The sequence below is a fragment of the Littorina saxatilis genome, linkage group LG3, assembly GCF_037325665.1.
Source record: "Littorina saxatilis isolate snail1 linkage group LG3, US_GU_Lsax_2.0, whole genome shotgun sequence".
NCBI classification, from domain to species: domain Eukaryota; kingdom Metazoa; phylum Mollusca; class Gastropoda; order Littorinimorpha; family Littorinidae; genus Littorina; species Littorina saxatilis.
Window position 1 is genome coordinate 55,023,533 of NC_090247.1, and position 7,316 is coordinate 55,030,848.

Below are 7,316 nucleotides of genomic sequence, written 5' to 3' on the forward strand. Positions count from 1 at the left end.
TTATAGACATCGCCGTACGTTTTTCAACACTTTGATGACGTCAGACAGCAGATTGAAAACGTTCCAACTTGGAAAGAGAGCCAGTCACGATCATAATATTATAATCGTAGGGAATCAATAGTTGCTTTGTGTATTAACTTTCAAGTGCTTTTAAAAGTTTGATTTTTGTCATTGTTATTGTTGCATATGTGCGTGCGTACGTGCGCGCGCGCCTGTCAGTGTGGAAGAGTGTAGGGTAAGTGTATCCAATTCCGACCGACTTCGGGGATACCTAAATCCGACCGATTTTCCAAGTCACTAATGATGAGGTTCACACGTCATCCCAACAGAAAGAATGCCATTCATACAAGGGCCATTCATGAACGGTTGATGACGCGACGTCACGAACCAATCGTTTCGTCACGAGAGTTAATTGCGTCATCTGCACAGCGGCGCGAAACTATGTGCCTTCGCCATACGTTTCTTGCAAAGGGTGAGATAATTTGATGAACAGAGTTGTGTTTCTTTTACATGGATGTTAATAAGTGTTTTTGGAAGAATAATGTTATGGTTCTGACTAAATCTCATTGTACTTTTTAATCGAAAAGGGGAAAATCTTATCGGTCGTGATTAGATACCCAGTTTTTGAGAGAGTATTTAAATCCGACAACAACGCAGATAATACTAAACGCTGCACAAAATCCCAGTAAAACCATTCATTGTTTACGTTTATGACTTGAAAAAAGCATATGAACAAGGAAACATATCAGATGATGTATTATCTAGCTGTGTGTGTGTGTGTGTGTGTGTGTGTGTGTGCGTGCGGCCGAGCGTTGCGCGCACGTGTTCGTTTGTCTGTGTGTGTGTGTGTGTGCGTGCGTGCGTGCGTGCGTGTGTGTGTGTGTGTGTGTGTGTGTGTGTGTGTGTGTAAGCGTGCGCGCGAGCGTTGTGCGCACGTGTTCGTTTGTGTTAGCTTATGTGTGTGTGTGTGTGTGTGTGTGTGTGTGTGTGTGAGTGTTGATGCGTGAGTGTTGATGCGTGCGTACTTGCATGTGTGCGTGCGAGAGGGGTTGGGTTTTCTTATGTGTGCAGAGTAGTTGTTGTAGAAAATGCAAGACATTAAGGTTCAGTCTGTAGTGGATATACTGGGACAGCGTCCATGTACTATGCCACAGTTCAGTCTGTAGTGGATATACTGGGACTGCGTCCAGGTACTATGCCACAGTTCAGTCAGTAGTGGATATACTAGGACTGCGTTAAGGTACTCTGCCACAGTCTTTGATGACGTCATTTCCGTTTTTGTGATAGTTGAGGCGGACCTGTTAAGTAATCTTTGATTAAGTCGGGACTTTGATATTGCATTTGAGCCAGGTAGCTTGAAAATAAGTGAATTAGTTCGCTCATTAAAATTGTCATCAAAAACGAATATTTCATTACAGATTCAAACACTACTGCATTGTACTTCTTATCTTCTCCTGATTTAAAAAATATATATACATATGTTATGTTTACTTTAAAAACGCGTTCAGAATTAAAGAAAACAGGTTGAGTATGCTTCGCGGAGATGAGTGTGATCCGTGACGGTTTTCGGGTATGGTTAGCCGAGACTATCTGAATTTAGTCCCGCCGATCGGACTGTTTTTTTTTTTAGTTTATCCTTCAATTTGATGCCTATAGATTGACTACATGTTTTTATATCGCTTTACGCGACTTGTTTTACATTTCGTCAAGTTATGAAATGTATTATAAAATTTGGTACATAACATTCTAAAAATTGCAAATAACAATAACACTTTTGATTACAGATTCAAAAGTTATTGCATTGTATCCTTTGGATTTCCTGGATCCCAATGTATAAACAGATATGTCATGCTTAGTGTGAAAATCTGCTCAAATGAGAAAAATCGCCCGTTTTGTTCATATGCTTCGCGGAGGCAACCCGTCTCGGTCTTCTGGTTTCGGCTAGCCAAATCTCACTAGCATTGTTAATGACTCGTCCCTGATTCCAATGTTGATCTTTTAGTTTCAAACCAACTTAATGTTTTATTATCGCTTCACATGACTTGTTCTGTATATTTTTTTTTGCTGTCATGATGTCACCATTTAGAGGGTAGGGTTACATTTTCAGGTATTTATTCCCCAAGAATATGCAAAAAAAATTCCAAACTCGTTTTTTTCTATTGGTCAATGATTCTACTTTTTTTTAAGTGAGAAATGGAGTGCAATTAACATTGTTACTTTTGAAGGTATGCTCATGACGTGCATCACAGCGAAATAGCAGTTCAGAAGAACGGAATTCCCATAATTAGTCCTTATTTGCTGCTTTTTCACTGAGCTCGGAAATGATATTTTGCTTGCATTGTTATTGCTTAATTTATTAAAGCCTCTGGACAATATTCTTTGAATAAATCGTTACCCAATTCTGTTTACGTCTATCCCTTTGTTTGATAGGGTACTGTAACAAGCTATCACATTATGTCGACAAGAATGCGTCTCCATACAAGTTTTTGTCTTGATTCCACCCAGGAGGATGTAAGGCTTTAATAAAAACACTATTTCAAAGATCTCTGTCCAGATTGATTTTGTTGAAAAAAAAGGAAGTCTGTGATTGAAGATTGTGAAACCTGCCCGCAGGGCTCCGCTTACTCCCGGTGTAACACGAAATTTTTACTCCACGAAAAATTTACTCCGGAGTAAATATTTCGTACGAAATTCTTACTCCGAGTACACTTTTCGTACGAGAAAAGAACTCCCCAAGGCACGAAAAAATTACTCCCTCCACGAAATTTTTACTCCCCATTTTTTTATATTTAGTCAAGTTTTGACTAAATATTTTAACATCGAGGGGGAATCGAAACGAGGGTCGTGGTGTATGTGCGTATGTGTGTGCGTGCGTGTGTGTGTGTGTGTGTGTGTGTAGAGCGATTCAGACTAAACTACTGGACCGATCTTTATGAAATTTGACATGAGAGTTCCTGGGTATGAAATCCCCGAACGTTTTTTTCAGTTTTTTGATAAATGTCTTTGATGACGTCATATCCGGCTTTTCGTGAAAGTTGAGGCGGCACTGTCACGCCCTCATTTTTCAACCAAATTGGTTGAAAGTTTGGTCAAGTACTCTTCGACGAAGCCCGGGGTTCGGTATTGCATTTCAGCTTGGTGGCTTAAAAATTAATTAATGACTTTGGTCATTAAAAATCTGAAAATTGTAAAAAAAAATAAAAATTTATAAAACGATCCAAATTTACGTTTATCTTATTCTCCATCATTTGCTGATTCCAAAAACATATAAATATGTTATATTCGGATTAAAAACAAGCTCTGAAAATTAAATATATAAAAATTATTATCAAATTTTTTTTTTCGAAATCAATTTAAAAACACTTTCATCTTATTCCTTGTCGGTTCCTGATTCCAAAAATATATAGATATGATATGTTTGGATTAAAAACACGCTCAGAAAGTTAAAACGAAGAGAGGTACAGAAAAGCGTGCTATGCAGCATAGCGTAACCACTACCCCGCTCTTCTTGTCAATTCCACGTGCACTGCCTTTGCCACAGGCGGTGGAGTGACGATGCTACGAGTATACGGTCTTGCTGCGTTGCGTTGCGTTCAGTTTCATTCTGTGAGTTCGACAGCTACTTGACTAAATATTGTATTTTCGCCTTACGCGACTTGTTTTTACTTCCAGTAAAAATCTCGTACGCAAAAATGGGATGCGGGCGAAGGGATAATGCCAATAAGTGATCTCGCGCACACGAATGTCGCGCTACCCTCCTTCCACCCCTTCCACCACCAAGACTAACAGGGGACAAGGGAGTACAAATTTCGTACACCTGGCATGGGAAGTTAAATTGCTCGTGTTGGGGTGAAGTAATTTATTCGTTATTTATTCGTCAGGGGAGTAACATTTTTGTACGAAATGTTTACTCGGAACTCACCTGTCTTGGGGAGTAATTTTCTCGTGCAATGGGGGAGTGCTTTTTTCGTAAAGGGAGTAACTTTTTCATACGAAATGTTTACTCCGGAGTAAAAATCTCGTGGGGGTAATTTTCTCGTGTTACACCGGGCTTAACTGCTAGTACATATAAATACAAGTCGCGTAAGGCGAAAATACAATATTTAGTCAAGTAGCTGCCATTTTTCAGCAAGACCGTATACTCGTAGCATCGTCAGTCCACCGCTCATGGCAAAGGCAGTGAAATTGACAAGAAGAGCGGGGTAGTAGTTGCGCTAAGAAGGATAGCACGCTTTTCTGTACCTCTCTTTGTTTTAACTTTCTGAGCGTGTTTTTAATCCAAACATATCAATCTATATGTTTTTGGAATCAGGAACCGACAAGGAATAAGATGAAAGTGTTTTTAAATTGATTTGAACAATTTAATTTTGATAATAATTTTTATATATTTAATTTTCAGAGCTTGTTTTTAATCCAAATATAACATATTTATATGTTTTTGGAATCAGCAAATGATGGAAAATAAGATGAACGTAAATTTGGATCGTTTTATAAATTTTTATTTTTTTTTACAATTTTCAGATTTTTAATGACCAAAGTCATTAATTAATTTTTAAGCCACCAAGCTGAAATGCAATACCGAACCCCGGGCTTCGTCGAAGATTACTTGACCAAAATTTCAACCAATTTGGTTGAAAAATGAGGGCGTGACAGTGCCGCCTCAACTTTCATGAAAAGCCGGATATGACGTCATCAAAGACATTTATCAAAAAAATGAAAAAAACGTTCGGGGATTTCATACCCAGGAACTCTCATGTCAAATTTCATAAAGATCGGTCCAGTAGTTTAGTCTGAATCGCTCTACACACACACACACACACACACACACACACACACACACACACACACACACACGCACGCACGCACACACACACGCACATACACCACGACCCTCGTTTCGATTCCCCCTCGATGTTAAAATATTTAGTCAAAACTTGACTAAATATAAAAATAGACTACACGCAAACTGCTACAAGATTTCTGAGGAACACGGGCTGACGTAAGATCACGCGTCGCGACTAAGTCTACTCATTCTTAGCTTGAGAACAGCAGCTAAACAAACGAACACAATTTTGTGCAGTCATTCCGGCAGGTAGGCAGACTAGGTTCGGTTGAGTTCTTATCAAGTCCTGTTTTTCTTTTCATTTATTTATCCAGACGAAGTGTGTTTTTGCTGGAACCTAACCGCCCATATGCGTGAGTAATACAGGACCAGTTACATGTTGTGTTTTTGTCACTGCACGGTAATTAAGCCACGAAAGGAACGTTTTCATTAAGCTAGACTATGTATTTCCCTGTGTCGAAGACCAGACAGACAGACAGACAGACAGACAGACACACACACACACACACACACACACACACACACACACACACACACAGAGCTAGCCAAAGGACTAGCCTTGAACACTTGCTGACTTCAGAGGGAAGATGAAATTGTGCTACATAAGGTGAAGGGTCCCTAGTATTGATCACTAATATGAACCAGTGAGTAGGCCAGAACAAATCGTTGTAAAAAGCCCATAATACTTCAAAATAACCTGATACAACTCATGGTGTGAGTCAGACTAGAAGTGGATCAAACTAAAGTGCTCAACTATTATTACTAGACAGTTCCAGATTCGCCTTCGTCAAAAGTTCGTGAGTGCCGATCTTCGTGAGATTGCTGCGGTGGTGACGTCACTGCTCGCGTTAGTAGGTCACTCACCGATTTCGATCCAGATTTGCGCAAAGTTCTTCGCGCGCCGTCGTCTGCTTTTCGAATCAGTGATGCCCCTTTTTGATACCAAGTTACCGCCCCTGTAAATTTCTGCCACCTAGTCGAACCTATATATATATATATGTGAGTGGATGGCATGATCTTTTCTGTGTGCTCTTGAACCTATATGGCTATGTGTATGCTTATGTTGGTAAAATAGGCACTAAAATGATTTTTCACAAAACATACACACAGTATAATAACCACCACCCCCTTCCAAAAAATAACAAACAAACAAGTCGCGTAAGGCGAAATTACTACATTTAGTCAAGCTGTGGAACTCACAGAATGAAACTGAACGTAGTCCGCCGCTAGTGCAAAAGGCGGTGAAAGTGACGAGCCTGTTTGGCGCGATAGCGGTTGCGCTGTGCTTCATAGCACGCTTTACTGTACCTCTCTTCGTTTTAACTTTTTGAGCGTGTTTTTAATCCAAACATATCATATCTATATGTTTTTGGAATCAGGAACCGACAAGGAATAAGATGAAATAGTTTTTGAAACGATTTCGGAAATTTAATTTTGATCATAATTTTTATATTTTTAATTTTCAGAGCTTGTTTTTAATCCGAATATAACATATTTATATGTTTTGGGAATCAAAAAAAGGTGAGGAGTAAGATGAACGTAAATTTTGATCGTTTTGTAACAAAATGTTTTTTACCATTTTCAGATTTTTAATGACCAAAGTCATTAATTAATTTTTAAGCCACCAAGCTGAAATGCAATACCGAAGTCCGGCCTTCGTCGAAGATTGCTTGACCAAAATTTCAATCAATTTGATTGAAAAATGAGGGTGTGACAGTGCCGCCTCAACTTTTACAAAAAGCCGGATATGACGTCATCAAAGACATTTATCGAAAAAAAGAAAAAAACGTCTGGGGATATCATTCCCAGAAACTCTCATGTAAAATTTCAGAAAGATTGGTCCAGTAGTTTAGTCTGAATCACTCTACACACACACACGCACAGACACACACACACACACATACACCACGACCCTCGTCTCGATTCCCCCTCTATGTTAAAACATTTAGTCAAAACTTGACTAAATGTAAAAACACTGACACACATACATAGGCCTAGACCAGTACATGTTTGCAGTAGCAAACACACACTTGGCATTCATTTGTGTGCTAGCATATTGTTTTATACATGTCCTGATTGAAATTGAATGAAAATTCGTAACTTCGAACGTTTTATTTTGGGTACAAGCAACTGAGAAAAGGACATTCTGAAAAGCCGACAACACTTGACAGGATGTGTCAAACTATGAGTCTAGATCTAGATCTAAAGCTGCATTTGTTTGCCTTTTGTGTGGGTGTCTGAGTTCATGCACAAGGCCTCCAAAATGAACATTTTACAGTACTTAGCAAAGTCCACAGAAGCGTCGTAGTGATGCTAAACTTGAACACTGCGCCCATAAAACATATTTTTAACATTAGAAAAAGGACTAAAAGTACGCACGAAGATTGCCGATTGACGTTCGTCAAAACCGCCTTTTACACCACGCAGTTTCCAGTCTTCGGCAAGCAAAGTGGGCGCAAAAAACCTAGCGCAT

The 7,316-nt window shown here is 39.2% G+C and overlaps 1 protein-coding gene across 1 annotated transcript in view; it reads left to right on the forward strand.

The window, feature by feature from the left end:
- Positions 1 to 5,056: 5,056 nt before the first annotated feature.
- The window catches only part of LOC138962706 (uncharacterized), a 12,717-nt gene continuing 10,457 nt past the window's right edge, over positions 5,057 to 7,316 (forward strand). The window contains exon 1 of the mRNA XM_070334630.1: positions 5,057 to 5,196. The gene's annotated coding sequence lies outside the window, so the exon portion shown is untranslated. The remainder of the gene's footprint in view (positions 5,197 to 7,316) is intronic.